General features: G+C 36.8%; 1 protein-coding gene across 1 annotated transcript in view; it reads right to left on the bottom strand.

Moving 5' to 3' along the window:
- The window catches only part of LOC145539113 (uncharacterized), a 748,246-nt gene that overhangs the window by 376,995 nt on the left and 353,147 nt on the right, over positions 1-18,104 (bottom strand). Inside the window, exon 4 of the mRNA XM_081572604.1 lies at positions 12,201-12,339. The gene's annotated coding sequence lies outside the window, so the exon portion shown is untranslated. The remainder of the gene's footprint in view (positions 1-12,200; positions 12,340-18,104) is intronic.

The following is an 18,104-nucleotide window of genomic DNA, read 5'->3' as shown; positions in this document are numbered from 1 at the left end:
ATGCATCTTCAGCAACAGAACCAACAATTAGTTTGCCTATATTCCTACTCAGGGAGAAGTTACTAAGTAGAGAGAAGGGTTAATTAAAGATAACATTCAAATTAATCTAGCTTTATAAAATTTAGATTTTTTTTCTTAAAGACAAAAACAATGTGACAGAAATGTGTAGTTATCAGTATATGAATAAAAGATAATTTTTAATATTTTATTTATACCTTCTTAATACCTGGAGAAGCTCACCAATTCTTTAAATAGTCAAGATTAATATCCTAACAGTATGTCATCTCAGGTCTTACAAACTTTACCCATGACAAGTTAAACACTGTCTAAGCTAAAACCACAGAACACACATTGAAGGTATCCAAAAATCAAAAGAGCTGATAAAAAAGCCTGCCTGACATTTGCTTCATTGTAAGAAAAATTACTTCTTATCAGCTCCTATAACTGTGTTTCTAGTTTCCTCTTTTAAAGGCAATCCATATCTTGGCTCATTATAGTGTTTCCAGTGTGAGCAATCTGAGGGTTTGGGGATGTGTCTCAATTGTATTCATACAGCATCAGAGAAAAATCCTACAACGTTAAACAAATAAGTATTGAGGAATGTTAGCATTCTTTTCCTCCCAAGAACTTCACACCAACTTCTATCATTTCACAGCTACTTCTTCCTACTTTGTCTATATCTTATACTATTAGTACTATTCTTCTGAAATAAGCAATAAAAGCAGAAGCATTTTCTTCAAAATCCATTGTCAAAATGCCTCAATATTATTGAGAGGGTAACTACATATTCACAAGTATAAAGAAGGATATCCACAGTGCAATAAGCCTTTAGTTTTGAAGGAAACTATTTTAAGCCCTGATTTTTCTAACTTGATATATGACTATAGACATTTAGTTTAAAAATATATGATTCTAATGATTGACTGAAGGAAGTAACACCTGATCAACTTAATTCATGAAGATATTGTTGTAATTCTAACTAGTGAATGATTTAAAAACTTTCTTCAACTATGTAAAATTTTAGCTACTTATCAAACATTATTTGTGTTATGTCTATTCAATCTTAAATAATGATTAATTATATTTTAAAAAATAAGAAACAAGTAATTTTCAACATTTAATTATTTAGATCCATCCATGTAGTCATTCATGTCATAAGGTAATTAGGTATTTACTGTCTACCTTCTATGTGCCAGGGATTTTTATATTACTGTTATTTCAACACAGTGAGAAGAGAGCCTCATCCCCTCTTTGTCTCTCTCTCTCTTTCTCCTTCTCTTTGTATATTCAATTGAGAGAACTGAATTTAACATATAACTAAAAAAGAGAACATCAGATAACAAAAAGTGTTATGAGGAAAATTAAAGTAGCATTATGTTAGACAATGTTTTCTAATTTTGTTATTTTAATGGAAAATCTGTCTTATGAGGTGGCACTTAAATTGAAGTTTTAAGAAAGAAGAAAGTATTGCAAAATCAAAACCACTGTGAAGAGTTTTTAAATCAGAGGAAATGAGTCAAAGTAGAAATAGGCTGGAATCGAAAAACTGGAAAAATGTCTAAGATTTCTTTGTCTGGACCAGAAGGGTAGAAGATATCTAAATAAAAACCAAACAGAGACTAGAATCGAAGCTCCCTCAAGCATACGAAACCATTTAAGCCAGATAAGCAAAACTTTAGTTTACTCTTTTCATAAACATAATCAAAACTTAACTTAGGTTATTTTTTTATAAATGTCTCTGATAATCATAAAGGATATTAAAGTCTCTTTCTTAAAATAGTATAAAGCAATCACTTTTAACCATTTTCATGCCATCTGAAAACCCCACTGTAATAATCAGTAAATGTAAAGGTTAAAGAATATTCCCATTTTCAACTTTTAAGTTACCCTGTAACATAGTGCTTTTAAATTTCATACCAGTTCGTTGTTTCTCACTCAATAAAATGTTCATTTCAAGTAAAGAATTTTCTTTTGAAAGATACAAAAGTGTTCAGGAAGTACCTGGTTAGGTGAAGTAAAATTTGTGCCTTTGCTTTTATTGGCTGACGTATTTTCCCTCAAATTCATATGTTGAATTCTTCATCCCAATACCTCAGAATGTGACGGACTCTAATCCAGTATGACTGTTAACTTTAAAAGGAGAGGGAGTGAGGACACAGAGACACAGAGGGAGAACACCATGTGAACGTGAAGAAGACCAACTACAAGCCAAGGAGAGAAGCCTCGGCAAGAAAAAAAAAATCTTGTGGACTCCTTGATCTCAGATTTCTAGCTTCCAGAACTGTGAGAAAATGTCTGTTGTTTAGGGTACTCTTTTGTATAGCAGGCTGAGTTGTTTCAGTTGTGTCTGACTCTTTGCGACCCTATGGACTATAGCCTGTCAGGCTCCTCAGTCCATGGGATTCTCCAAGCAAGAATACTGGACTGGGTTGTCATGCCATCCTCCAGGGGATCTTCATGATCCAGGGATCAAACCCACATCTTTTATGTCTCCTGCACTGGCAAAGGGGTTCTTTACCACTAGCACCACCTGGGAAGCCCAGCAAACTAATTCACTGGTTTAGGAAATTTTATTTTATTCTAAGTATGAGAGTCAATCATTGAGAGCTTTCAACAAGAGAACTACATGATCTATCTGATTTGTATTCTTCTAAGAATATTCTGGATACTGTGTACAATTAATTTCTGTAAGGTCCTAGAGGGGATAGTAAAGAAGGCATACAGAGAGCCTTCTGCATATGAGCAGAGTATATACATATTAGTGTGTTTGTGTATGAGATGGTGGTGGTGGCGGTTTAGTCGCTAAGTCTGACTCTTTGCGACCTCCATGGATTGTAGCCCGACAGGCTTCTCTGTCTTTGGGATTTCCCAGGAAAGAATACTGGAGTGGATTGCCATTTCCTTTTTCAGAGGATATTTCTGACAAGGGATGAAGCTTGGGTCTCCTGCATTGCAGGTGGATTCTTTACTGATTGAGATACCAAGGAAGTCCTTCTGTATGTATAATTTATTTAATATCCATACATTAATTTTAGCCACATGTGTTACCACACTGCTTTATGGTCTATATTTATTTTGGCAGATCTGCTATAACTCAGAGTTAAAGGTTTGTTTTAAAATTATATATCAGAGATAATTATGGATGCCTAGGTAACTGGCCATATATCACCGCCCTATTAATGACAAATCAATTTTTGCTAATTTTGTTACCATTTTTTGGTAAACAGTTTGCTTTATATCAGAAACAGAGAAAAGAGTATATTTTCACATATATATACACATATAACTAAAATAAAAATCAAGTTATTAATCTATGAAAAACGAGTTTAGGAAAGTTTGATATATTGAAAAATGCATAGTACTGGGAATGAAGGAACGCATCACTTAATTCTTTTACAGTATGATGTAAACAATGTAATAACTCTTAATTACTATGAATTTATGTATTCATAGAACCTATTGGAAATGTTGAATTGATGAAAAAGACAGTGATTTAATGGCAACCAAGCAAAAACCAAGAAACTATTATAGATATTATAATACTGATATAAACAAATTGCTTAGTTAACCAAAACCCCAGATATAAATAACTCTCCTTTGAAAATGATATATTCCATTTTAAAGTACATTATGTACATCTGACTTAATTTACAAAATTATATCATATTGGTATGTAAAGTCAGTGAACAGCATTCTTTATAGATATAAAACATATGTTACTGGTAGCCGTTGCCTGATGAAGCTTCATTATTCAGCTCAAAAATGTTGAAGCTATAATCATTAAACATATGTCAAAGACACAGAAACATAACAGCTCTAGTATAAGAGAGAAGTAAGATGGGAGAGAGGAATATAAAAGATCTTTATAGAGGCACAAAGAGAAATGGAAATCTAATTATAATCATGTTTTACTATAAGAGATTCAGGATTGTCTTCACATCATTTAATTAGAACAAATGAGTAATAGCCAGAGTCACTTTAAAAGGGCTATTTAAGATAATATTTTACAGGAAAGTTGGTGATTCATTCAAATGGCAGCTACTGCTTCCACCCAGAAGCTGATTCAGTACTAGAAATAACACAGAGAAACCACATCTTAAGTTTTCCATTTCTGTGTACAAATGTATGTAAAGGAAATATCCAACGGGTTTTCTATAAGCCAACTCTGATATGAAGATTGAAGTTTTTATTAGGTATTAACATTTATTAGACATTAACATCTGTGAAAAGAAAAGAGAAGAATAATGGGGATGAGGAACAAGTCAAACTGTGGCACAGGGTGGACAAAGCCTCAGCCAGTCTGTGGAAGGGACACTTGAGAGTGTGACTTCCATCGAAGTTTTACCTGATGGACAAAAATGGCCAGGCCTTTATACTGCTGTCTTGCTTTGTCATTCTGTCTGCAATCTGATGGATAAAAATAAGAGGCTTGTGGAATCTTCCTGATGGGAGGGACCTGCTGTGGGGGAATCTGGGTCTCATTTTGATGGGTGGGGCCATGCTCAGTAAATCTTTAATCAAATTTTCTGTTGATGGCTGGGGCTGTGATCCTTCCCTGTAGTTTGGGCTAAGGCCAAACTATGCTATGGGTAATGGCAACTTCCTTCAAAAGGACTTATGCCAGCACACCCCAGGGCTCCCAGTACTATTGTATTCAATGACCCTGACTCCATGGCAGGCCACTGTCTACCCACACCTCTTCAGGAGACTCATAAACACACACAAGCAAGTCTGGCTCAGTCTCCTGTGGGGTCACTGCTCCTTTCTCTCAGGTCCTGGTGTGCACAAGGTCCCGTTTGTGCCCCCAAAAGTCTGTTTCCCCAGTCCCATGGAATTTCTGCCATCAAATCTCACTGGCCTCCAAAGTGAATTTTCTGGGTTCCCAGGCTGGGAAATCCATTGTGGATCACAGAATTATCACCAGATGGTCAATAGCAAAATCAGATTGATTATATTCTTTGAGACCAAAAATGGAGAAGCTCAGTAAGTGAAGTCATTCAGTAGTGTCTGACTCTTTGCAACCTTGTGGACTATAGCCTACCAGGCTCCTCCATCCATGGGAATTTCCAGGCAAGTATACTGAAGTGAGTTGCCATTTCCTTTTCCAGGAGACATTCCCAACTGAGGGATTGAACCCAGGTGTCCTGCATTGTAGGCAGGCACTTTACTGTCTGAGCCACCAGGGAAGTCCAGAGAAGCTCAATACAGTCAGCAAAACAAGACTGGGAGCTGACTGTGGCTCAGATCATGAATGCCTTATTGCAAAATCAGAGTTAAATTGATCAAAGTAGGGAGAACCACTAGACCATTCAGGTATAGCCTAAACCAAATCCCTTCAAACTATACAGTGGAAGTGACAGATAGATTCAAGGGATTAGATTAGATATAGAGAGTACCTGAAGAAATATGGATGGAGATTCATGACTTTGTACATGAGTTGGTGATCCAAACCATCCCCAAGAAAAAGAAATTCAAAAAGGCAAAATGTTTGTCTGATAAGGCCTTACAAATAGCTGAGAAAAGAAGAGAAGTGAAAGGTAAAGGAAAAAAGAAAAGGTATACCTATCTGAATGCAGAGTTCCAAAGAACAGCAGAGAGAGATAAAAAAGCCTTCCTTAAGTGATCAATGTAAAGAAACAGAGGAAAACTATAAATGAGAAAGATTAGAGATCTCTTCAAGAAAATTAGAGTTACCAAGAGAACACTTCTTTCAAAGATGGGAAAAATAAAGGACAGAAACGGTATGGACCTAACAGAAGCAGAAGATATTAAGAATAGATGGCAAGAATACACAGAAGAACTATACAAAAAAGATCTGAATGACCCAGATAACCATGATGGTATGATCACTCACCGAGAGCCAGGTATTCTGGAATGGGAAGTCAAGTGGGCCTTAGCGCTACGAACAAAGCTAGTGGAGATGATGGAATTCCAGTTGAGCTATTTCAAATACAAAACGATGATGCTGTGAAAATGCTGCACTCAATATACCAACAAATTTGGAAAACTCACCAGTGGCCACAGGGCCAGAAATGCTGTTTTCCTTCCAATCCCAAAGAAAGGCAATGCCAAATTGTACAAGTTAGGCTTCAACAGTATGTGAACCAAGAAATTCCAGATGTTCAAGCTGGATTTAGAAAAAGCAGAGGAATCAGAGATCAAATTGCCAACATCCATTGGATCATAGAAAAAGCAAGATAACTCCAGAAAAGCATCTTCTTCTGCTTTATTTACTATACCAAAACCTTTGATTGTGTGGATCACAACAAACTGTGGAATATTCTTAAAGAGATGAGAATACAGACCACCTGACCTGCCTCCTTAGAAATCTGTATGCAGGTCAAGAAGTAACAGTTAGAACTGGACATGGAACAACAGACTGGTTCTAAATTGGCAAAGGAGTATGTCAAGGCTGTATACTGCCACCCTGCTTATTTAACTTATATGCAGAGTACATCATGGGAAATGCCAGGGTGGATGAAGCATAAGCTGGAATCAATATTGCAAGGAGAAATGTCAATAATCTCAGATGTAAAGATGACACCACCCTTCTGGCAGAAAGCGAAGAAGACCTGAAGATCTTCATGATGAAAGTGAAAGAGGAGAGTGAAAAAGTTGCTTTAAAGCTCAACATTCAGGAAACTAAGATCATGGCATCCAGTCCCATCACTTCAAGGCAGATAGATGGGGAAAGTATGGGAACAGTGACAGACTTTATTTTGGGGGGCTCCAAAATCACCGCATATGGTGACTGCAGCCATGAAACTAAAAGATGTTTGCTTCTTGGAGGAAAAGCTATGACCAACCTAGAAAGCATATTAAAAAGCAGATCCATTATCTTGCTGGCAAAGGTCCATCTAGTCAAAGCTTTGGTTTTTCCAGTAGTCTTGTATGGATGTGAGAGTTGGACTATAAAGGAAGCTGAGTGCCAAAGAATGATGCTTTTGAACTGTGGTGTTGGAGAAGACTCTTGAGAGTCCCTTGGACTGCAAGGAGAGCCAACCAGCTCATCCTAAAATAAATCAGTCCTGAATATTCTTTGGAAGGACTGATGCTGAAGCTGAAGCTCCAATACTTTGGCCACCTTATGCAAAGAAGTGACTCATTAGAAAAGACCCTGATGGTGGGAAAGATTAAAGGCAGGAGGTGAAGGGGACAACAGAGGATGAGATGGTTGGATGGCATCACCGATTTGAGGGACTTTAGTTTAAACGTGCTCTGGCAGCTGGTGATGGACAGGGGAGCCTGGCATCCTGCTATCCATGGGGTCATAAAAGTCAAACACAACTAAGCGGCTTTACTGGTTGAGTTGCTTAGTCATAGGATTCAGGCATCCCTGAGAAAGTGTGACTTCAGTTAAGGCATGTCTCTGCAGCCAAACCAGACTGAAGTAGTTGATAGCTGGAGGCAGTCTGCTGACCACATTCCTCAGCGGGAGGCAGCAAGCTGAGTCTCAAAATTCGATCTGGGTGGCAATGTGATCCTGTGTACTTCATTCCACCAATCGTGCTACTTGGATCCACTCTCCATATATGTTTGTGGAGCAGCTCCCTCAAAATTCCATTGAACAGTTATTTCTGAAAGGAAACTAATAGAGGGATGTGACAGTAATAGACCTCAGACTTTGCAAAGGCAGTCACTGTTAGTACTTCAGTTGTCATTCATTGTCATCATCCTCCAGCGTTCATTCTAGATTCTCCTTGCCCTCAGTTCGTACTTCTTTTTTGCCTTGATGTCTTACCCATTGGTGTGATCCAGAGTTTCATCCACAAGATGAGTCCTAGTCACTATGCCCTTCTTAATTTGGAGTTACTGTACTTTTCTAATTATATTCACAGTTGGGCAAGAAGCATCAAAAATCCCTTAAACTGATTATCTGTATCTTCCCTGCATTTACTGGGTAGCATATACCACCTTATTAACAGTATCAATCACACTTGCAGCAAACATTGACTTTCCTTCTTGTTGCTATTTCTTGAATAAAAATAACGCCAAAGTGTCTGGGCAACAGGTATATGTAATAGTCCTGTAGAACTCTTTCCTCTTTTACTTTGGGTCTAGGACCTATAATCCTGCAGTGCCCAGATGCAGAGACATTTCAAAAGTTCCTGGCATACCATTAGAAGTGTTAATAATAACTGAGGGTACTCTTGTTTCCATGCTTTGCTTCCCATTCCCATGTATTTGTCCTCTGGAGAAACAGTGCAAAATAAACATTTTTTTCAATATGTGTTAATGATTCTGGATGATGCATGCTATTATTACAAAATATTTCTTTAGAGCGGTTATTCTCAGTGTATCTTCTTCAGGCCAGTGGGCTTCTGGGTGGTACAATAAGTGACAGAAATATTAGATCTTGTGGACAAACGCCACTCCTATAGCATTTTTAGTTTAAATGTGCTCAGTGGTCTGATACAGTATTCTAAGGGATTCTTTGTCCATAGATCAGATGTCCCATAAGCTCACTGAAGTAGGTACTAGTCAATGCCCTGCTAACAAGAAAGGCAAATCCATACTCAGGATACATGTCTATGTACGTGAGAACAAACTCTTGATCTGATCAGAATGTAAGGAATACAATATAATAAATTTGCCACCAAGTATTGTAGGTTTCCTCTAGAATGATGTCATTTGGGGTTTTATTGTTGGTGTCTATTGTTGGCAATTTAGATCATTTTTGGCAATGGGAGTTCATTCTGTTAGGCTTCTGCCTCTGCAGAAGCTTCTTCAGTCATATCTTTTCATGCGAACACTGGCTTGTCCATTGAAAGACAAGGTGTCAGCTAGTTGGATGACACCAACTAGCCAGGCAATTTTATTTACCTAATAGTTCAGTGCTTCTTCAATGGTGAAAGCTCTCTAGTGGACAATAATATATGATAAAAATGTCATGCTTACTTCAATATGTCCATCCACATGCATTTACCTCATAATGAAAAAGAAAGTGAAATTTGCTAAATCACGTCTGACTCTTTGCCACCCATGGACTGTATAGTCCGTGGGATTCCCCAGGCCAGAATCCTGGAGTAGGTAGCTTTTCCCTTCTCCAGGGGCTCTTCCCAACCCAGGGATCTAACCCAGGTCTCCTGCGTAGCAGGCGGACTCTTTACCAGCTGAGCCACGAGGGAAGCCCTTACTTCATAATACTTTCCTCCTATTTTCCCATCTGTTTTCCTCCAATTTCTTGATCATTTGTCCAGGAGATTTGTCTCTATTCTCAAAACTATTTATGTTCTAACTTTGATACATTGTTTTCTGCTGAAGTGGAAAAGTAGACGCACTGTCCAAAGAATTTCCTTCGATATTATCTTTCAAGTTCACCCCTGAGTAGGCTACAATAAAACTGCTGTCCACTTTTTATGTGCACCCATACAATGAAATGACCCCTCTATAAATTAAGTTCAGACATTCTTATCCTTATTTAGGAGGTCATACAGAATTTCCCATCAGCCATAGGTATGAGTTGAGAGTAGGGTACTGGTATAAACCATTAATGCCTTGAGAGTCGTAGGGTTTTATAAGTGAGAAAGTTACAGCAACTTCATGTTTACTTTGGAGAGAATTCCCAGAATACTCCTGTTTAACTATATTTCCTAAGTAGTTTTAGCATATGTCAGGTTCCTAAATCTTCATAGAGTTTATGTTCCACTCTCTAGAGTATAGATGCCTTATCAAATCTTCCAGCATGCTAGTCATGTCATGCTCATAAAACTCAAGCAAAATATTATTATCAATGTGATAAATCACTGTGATGTTCTGCAGTATGTCCAAGATATCCAGATATCCTCTGACTATATTGTGATGGAAAGCAGAATAATTGACATGACTATAAAACTAAATCAGTATACCTGTTCATGACATGAGTGCATACAGTTTCTGACCTTCTTTTTTGATTGAAATAGAAGATAACATATTCACTAAATCAATGGCTAAATGCCATGCCCCAGACTACATTAATCTGGTTTAGCAAAAATACTATGTTTGATTACTTGACTGATTTTGCAATAGTGTACAGTTATCTTTCATGATCCATTTGGTTTTTATAGGAGTTTAACTACTGAAGTACAGAAAGACACATCAGACACTGATAACCTCTTCTACATCCTTTAGGTCTATAAGGTGATACTAATCTCCTCACAACTCTGAATGAGATATTATTTTGTACTTACTACCTTGGCTGGAGACAACCAGTTTAAGAGACTTTTAGTTTACTTCCCACTTAGTAGCTTCTATCCTACAGATCAAGAACATAAGGGTTGTGCAAACTACCAACTATGACAATTCCTATTACATATTTGTTGTTGTTGTTTTAGTGGCTAAGTGAAAGTGAAAGTAGCTCAGTCGTGTCCCACTCTTTGCGACCCCACAGTCCATGGAATTTTCCAGGCCAGAATACTGGAGTGGGTAGCCTTTCCCTTCTTCAGGGGATCTTACCATTCCAGGGATTGAACCCAGGTCTCCTGCATTGCAGATGAATTCTACCAGCTGAGCCACCAGGGAAGCCCAGTCTCTAAGTTATGTCCAACTCTTTTGCAACCCCATGGACTATAGCCTGCAGGACTCCTCTGTGCCTAACTTTTCCCAGGCAAGAACACTGGAGTAGGTTGCCATTTCCTTCTCCAGTGGATCTTCCTGAAACAGGGATCGAACCCGCGTCTCCTACATTGGCAAGCAGATTCCTTACCACTGAGCACCAGGAAAGTCCTAAAGAAAATGTCATTAGATGAGTTCAGATACTGTATGTTTATCCAGTGTAAGCCAGACCCTAGCTAAGATTTGATTTATTGTTTGATTTTTATGTATTACTACATTAAGAGAATGGTCATGATGACACTTAAGGACTCAGGATATCATGACAATTAGGTACTCCTACCCAACATTCATAACAGTGTTTAGGTATTCTCCATTTCCCAGTTCAGTTACTCATATAAACTGTCCTATGGTCCTTTGAAGAAGTACTGATGGATTCATTTCATATATAAATAACCTGGGATTGCAGAGTCACTTCTTCCTAAAACTGCAGCCACCTCTTCAGTTCAAGAATTTTGGGTCTGATCACTTGATCAGTTTTAAAAACTGGGATGGAAATCATGAATCTTCATTTGCAGGGTTGACCTCAGGATTCTAGCTATTTGTTCTTGATTTCTTTTCTCATAGTACAGCCATCCATTTATTTATACCTAGGTTGGAAATGGTTAATATAATAGCAATTTAATCATCTCCATAACTATTCATGAGTCATATTCTCTTGGTCACCACGTAAAGCTTGGTAGTTATTATAATTACAATCTTCTGGCTTGTGGCAAATAAGTGCTGTAATATGCTTTTTACTATGAGGTGTTATAATAGCCATTATTATCAGACAAGTTTTGAAACTGACTCTTTTACTGTCAGGTTTGGACTTACAGAAGAAAACCACCCCTGCATTCATTAGAGATGCTGGTGCTCTTTTCACCAGCACATTCATTATAAACATCTTAACTGGTATGCTTGTGGTCTGTTATTTTCCTTAGAACACACTCTCTGGTGGGTCTTCCAGTATATCTTCTGGTGGATATACTTGGAAGTACATCCACATAGTATATCCATTCTAGAACACTGCAATTACTGAGCATTATAGTCCTTCTACCATTGTTTTCCCTGAAACTTCCAACACTTCAACTTCACTTAGCATGGAATGTTATTTTTTCATGTTTAGGATACTGACCTACTATTAACCTTGCTACATATATTTGATCTGATGCCAGTGATACACAAATTCCCTAAAACCTTCTCATGAGTCAAATATTACCCCATATTTAAATCCCATTTCAGAATAAATAATCATACCAATAATAACATACAATTCATACATAAACATGTATATGAATTCTATGAAAATACATCTTAAATATGTAGAATGCATTATATGTACTCCGTGATATATATATGTGTGTGTGTGTGTGTGTATGTGTTATATGGATATACAAGAGCACATATATTTGTAGGTAGATAAATAAAGAGATAAAGAATAATTCCTCTGTAAAAAATAGCTGAGTTGATGCAAACCTCCTTATATTAATTTCTAAGCATAAAACAATAAAATATGTGTCCAGTAGTGGGCATTTGATATATATATTATTATTTTCCTTTCTTGAAATAAACTCTTCTATTAAGCACAAGTTCTTTTGTTATAAAAGAAGTACTGAATATTTATTTACCTGTGAGCATGTGGATCAAGAAAGCAATGAATAAACTTGTTGAACCATCACTGCGCACATACGTTTATTAGCAGTTCCTGGGTCAAATGTATTGTTGATGTCGGGAGTTGTCTCTGCTGCTTTAAGATCCATTTTAAACCTGAATAAGAAAATCACTCAAATTTACTTTTTGTCTAAAATTATTTCCATAGTTTAAAATACATATAAAATAAACAGAAAGTAATAAAAAATACAGTGAAAAATATGCATTAAAATGACATACAACATAACCACATTTATAAAGAATATATTGCAATATCAAACAGAAATTTCCACAATGCAAAAACCACAGTTCCATTTGCATCAATCTAATAGTTCTGCCAAAAGTGTAAATTTAGGTGGAGGAGGGCATGGCAACCCACTCCAGTATCCTTGCCTGAAGAATCCCATGGAAAGAGGAGTCTGGCAGGCTACAGTCCATAGGGTCACAAAGTGTTGGACATGACTGAAGTGACTTGGCACACACACACACATAACATCTAAATCCAATTTTATTCTTTGTGATAATGTCTGTCTGTAGATTAGTGAAAATAAATATTTTAAGCTTATGCATAACATGATTTAAGTAGGATATTAAATATCCATATATATATAATACATTGTTTAAAAACCTATCATATTGATGTCCATCTGCTATGAATATGCATAAATAATTTATGTAACCATGTTAAAAACTGGCCCAAAGTCATCAAAAATAAAAAACTATATACTGCATAAACTATATACTATATGGTGCAGCTATATATTACTTATGAATAAACAGGAAGCATAGCGCAAAATTCCAATTATTATATCCCCATATTTTAAAATTAGAGTAAATTATTATTCACAGTCAAAAAATGGTTCAATTATTGTAATCTAAGTATGTGCTTATACTTACTTGGATTAAAGGTAAAACTATATCTTTAAAGATAAAAGATAAAAACTTGCTCTAATATTTGCTTTTTCTCTTGTCACAGCATGTTAGAAGTTATTTAGCACCTTTAAAGTTGGTATTCATATATAAAATAGCAAAGTAATATAAAAATTGCTTTTGTAAGTCATAAAAGGCTTTGAATCAATGATTCAAAGGATAAAAGGGAGTATTATTTCAAAATGTAATTTTGCTATTAAGTTATTTAAATTTTAAATTTTTCATTTTCAGGTTGTATTATGTGTTAAGTGGCTTCAGTCATGTCAGACTCTGTGTGACCCTATGGACTAGCCCACCACACTCCTCTGTCTATGTGATTCTCCAGACAAGAACACTGAAGTGCGTTGCCATGCCCTTCTCCAGATGATTTTCCCAACCCAGGAATCAAGCACACATCTCTTACGTCTCTTGTATTGGGAGACAGGCTCTTAACATGAGCACCACCTGGGAAGCCCAAACATCGAGTCAGCCTCCCCGTCGGGGAATCGAACCCTGGTCTCCAGCGTGACAGGAGGGGATACTCACCACTATATTAATGAGGATGCAGCACTAGGCATAAATAATACTAGGTATTTATATATTTGAAGAAAGTATTCTATTGTTAATGTGATACAACTGTAAAAATAGTGATGAAAGAGAGAGATGGTGAGAAGGAAAGATATAATAAGGATAAACAGGACAACAAAAAAGCTTTAAAATATGTAAATGAACATTCAGAAAATATCTAAAAATGCACTCAAGATTTATTATTTAAGTTATCTGATTTTTTTCAAGCCTTTCGTATCCTTTAGTACATTCCTTCTCCTGGATATTATAACCTATGACATGCATGCCTACGTGCTAAGTCACTTTAGTTGTGTCCAACTCTTTGAGACTCCATGTACTCCAGCCCGCCGGGCTCCTTGGTCCATGGGGATTTACCAGGCAAGAATACTGGTGTGGGTTGCCATGCCCTCCCCTAAGAGATCTTCCCAACCCAGGGATTGAACCCGCATCTCTTATATTTTCTGCATTGACAGGTAGGTTCTTTAGGACTAGTGCCACCTGGGAAACACATAAGCTACTATGTTTTATTTTATACTTGTTGTTAAGTCACTAAGTCGTGTCCAGTTCTTTGTGACCCCATGAACTGAGGCATGCCAGGCCTTTCCGTTCTTAACTATCTCCCAGAATTTGCTCAAACTCATGTCCATTGTGCTGATGATGCCATCCAACCATCTTATCCAATGTTGCCTTCATCTATACTTCAAATAATCTATTGATACTTAATATTTATGCAATGGTGGTGGTTTAGATTCACATTTTTGCAACTTTATTTTGCCTTTGTTTCAGAAAGTTTTTCATGTGTGTTTAATTTATTTGCATGTTTTTATTGTATATTATTCTAGCTGTTTTTTTCATTTTTTCCAACAGTCAGATCCTAGAAAGGTGCTCATTCTATTTTTATTTTGTTGTGGTTTTGCTTTTGTCTTTCCTTTGCTTGTTCATTGAGTTCATGTCCATGTCTGTAGTGGCTATTCATTAAATGTTAAGAGATGCACAGAACCATTTGGTAAGTGTACAGTCCTTACTTCAGAGCACTGGAAAGAAATTTTTTTGCTCACCAGTCTCCCACTAGCGTTCACAATCTTAGGAGCAGAAAGGAATAATCCCATATTTTAGATTCACTTAATTTGGGATAGCACTCTGTTCCAGCTTCCTCTGTCTGTACCCTGACTAGAACCTGAGGCCTTTTGAGTCTAACATGGTTGCATGTTACTTGACTTTTGACATTACTGGAAATTCTGTACAGGAGATACAGCTTATGGTTAGATGGGAGTTGAGAATATAGAGCCATACAGATGGATACTGTCCACCATCTGCTACAAGAGTTTAATATTAAATATCACATATTGTTTATACTGGGTTTTATGGTATATACAGAGTTAATTATATTCTTCACATTTGATAGAACATATATTGACAAAATTTTCTTAAAAAATAGGAGAAGTAGTATATGGAAATGAATTGAAAGCATGTAACATTATCCTCAAAATCCTAAATTCCAGTGGGGCAGATATAAGGAAAAATAACTCTACAAGATAAATATGCCAAACATGAAATAAAAATGAATTTTTGTAAGAGACACAAACTCTGAAGACAGGAGTCGTATTCAGTGGAAAGATGGTCTTCATTCTGAGTCTGCATGTAAGGATGAGAAGAACATCAATGTGTGTAGAGCATGAACCAGGTGGAATGAAAGACACATTCATTCCAAGGAAGCATCTGTTCAACAGTATAGAAAGTCATGGGGGAAAACACATGATAAATGTGAGCAATAAACGGTCCTATGAGGATGAATTTTAGAATATCTACAGAGGAATGTCAGTTGACAAGACTTTAAATGTCTCAGAGTGAAATCTGAAAAAGAATGAGATATCACAAAAAGAATTGAATATCACACATCAAACAGTATACTAGAATATTTACATGCACAAACTTGATTTATTCCTCACTCCAGCTGAAGGAGATTGCTGATATTATTTCCTTTTTGTTAAAGAGGAAACTAAGGTGTAAAGGACCTAATTAACTTAGCAATGATCAAATTCTTGGTATAACTTCAAGTAACTACAAAATCTGCCAGGTAATTTTAAGAGGGTTAAGTATGTAAAAAATTCAATTATTTTTATTTCAGAATGCATGTTAAGATACCATGATCTAATTAAAAATTGGATCACTCTTTATGGTACTAGGGACGTCCTTGAAGCTATGGGCTAAATCATTAAATTCACATCAAATGCCTTCAACTGTTATTTTGTAATTCAGTACATAATCACAAACATTAATTTCCCCAGGACAGTGTACATAATAGTATCATTTAATATGCATAAAATATTTTTCTAGTGAACAAAGTGGAATAACGTAGGACTAAAAACATCTACTAATCAATTAATTATACCCCTTTTTATGTAGCTCTAAGTGCGTGAATGGCTCAGAGAATTATAAGTATTCTATTTTATAAGTTTCTATTAAGGAGCTTATTATATACAGAAAGTTCAAATAATGAAAACCCCCAGTACTGTAGACTTGTTGAAACAACTTAGTATTACACTATATGAATAACCTGTTTACATCATCCTGATTTATAATAAAAGTCTCAAGATAGCAGCATTTATAGCTGTATAGAAAATTACAGTATTTCTCTGGCATGCTGTGTAGTGTTATACTAATTAAAAATTTATTTTAATTTTATTCCAGTGAGATCAGTGCATTTTAATATGAGATGTCACACTATAATCAAAGATATTTTTAGCCAATTTCAAGCTTTTATATTTGTACCTTAAAAGACACAGTAGTTTTACAAAGGAATCTCAGAAATGTAACAGGAAACATACTTTCACAGGTTGTCAGGTTTTTCTCCAAACTTTTCTGGTTTGAAAAATGTAATTTTAAAACTATAAGATCAGTTCAATTCAGTTCAGTTGCTCAGTCGTGTCCGACTCTTTATGGGCTCATGGACTGCAGCACACCAGACTTCCCTGTCCATCACCAACTCAAGGACCTTGCTCAAACTCATGTCCAGTGAGTCGGAGATGCCATCCAACCATCCGATCCTCTGTCATCCCCTTCTCCCCCTGCCTTCATTCCTTCCCAGTATCAGAGTCTTTTCTAATGAGCTAGTTTTTCAATCAGGATTCAGCTTCAGCATCAGTTCTTCCAATGAATATTCAGGACTGATTTCCTTTAGGATGGACTGGTTCGATCTCCTTGCAGTCCAAGGGACTCTCAGGAGTCTTCTCAAACACCACAGTTCAAAAGCATCAATACTTCAGTGCTCAGCTTTCTTTATAGTCCAACTCTCACATCCATACATGACTACTGGAAAAACCATAGCTTTGACTAGACAGACCTTTGTTGGCAAAGCAATATCTCTTCTTTTTAATATGCTGTCTAGATTGGTCATAACTTTTTGCCAAGGATCAAGTGTCTTTTAATTTCATGGTTGCAGTCACCATCAGCAGTGATTTTGAAGCCCAAGCAAGAAAATAAAGTCTGTCACTCTTTCCATCGTTTTGGCACCTACTTGCCAGGCAGTGATGGGACCAGATGCCATGATCATGGTTTTCTGAATGTTGAGTTTTAAGCCAACATTCTTTGCTTTCTGCCATAAGGGTGGTGTCATCTGCATATCTGAGGTTATTGATACTTCTCCTGGCAAAAAATTTTGCTTCCAGCTTGTGCTTCATCCAGCCCGGAATTTTGCATGATGTACTCTGCATATAAGTTAAGTGAGCAGGGTGACAATATACAGCCTTGACTTACTCCTTTTCCTATTTGGAACCAGTCTGTTGTTCCATGTCCAGTTCTGTTGCTTCCTGACCTGCATACAGATTTCTTAGGAGGCATGTCAAGTGGTCTGGTATTCCCATCTCTTTAAGATTTTTCCACAGTTAGTTGTGATCCACACAGTCAAAGGCTTTGGCATAGTTAATAGAGCAGACGTAGATGTTTCTCTGGAATTCTCTTGCTTTTTTGATGATCCAGCAGATGTTATTTTGATCTCTGGCTCCTCTGGTTTTTCTAAATCCAGCTTGAACATCTGGAAGTTAACAGTTCACATACTGTTGAAATCTGGCTTGGAAAATTTTGAGCATTACTTTACTAGCGTGTGAGAAGAGTACAACTGTGCGGTAGTTTGTTCATTCTTTGGCATTGCCTTTCTTTGGGATTGGGATGAAAACTGACCTTTCACAGTCCTGTGGCCACTGCTGAGTTTTCCAAGTTTGCTGACATATTGAGTGCAGCACTTTCACAGCATCATCTTTTAGGATTTGAAACAGCTCAACTTGAATTCCATCACCTCCTCTAGCTTTGTTAGCAGTGATGCTTCCTAAGGCCCACTTGACTTCGCATTCCAGGATGTCTGGCTCCAGGTGAGTGGTCACACCATCGTGGTTATCTGGGTCATGAAG

Source organism: Giraffa tippelskirchi, chromosome 2 (genome assembly GCF_054371585.1).
Source record: "Giraffa tippelskirchi isolate mGirTip1 chromosome 2, T2T-mGirTip1v1.2.pri, whole genome shotgun sequence".
Taxonomy (NCBI): Eukaryota; Metazoa; Chordata; class Mammalia; order Artiodactyla; family Giraffidae; genus Giraffa; species Giraffa tippelskirchi.
Note: the sequence above shows the minus strand (reverse complement) of the source record. Positions and strands in the feature narration are given on the sequence as shown.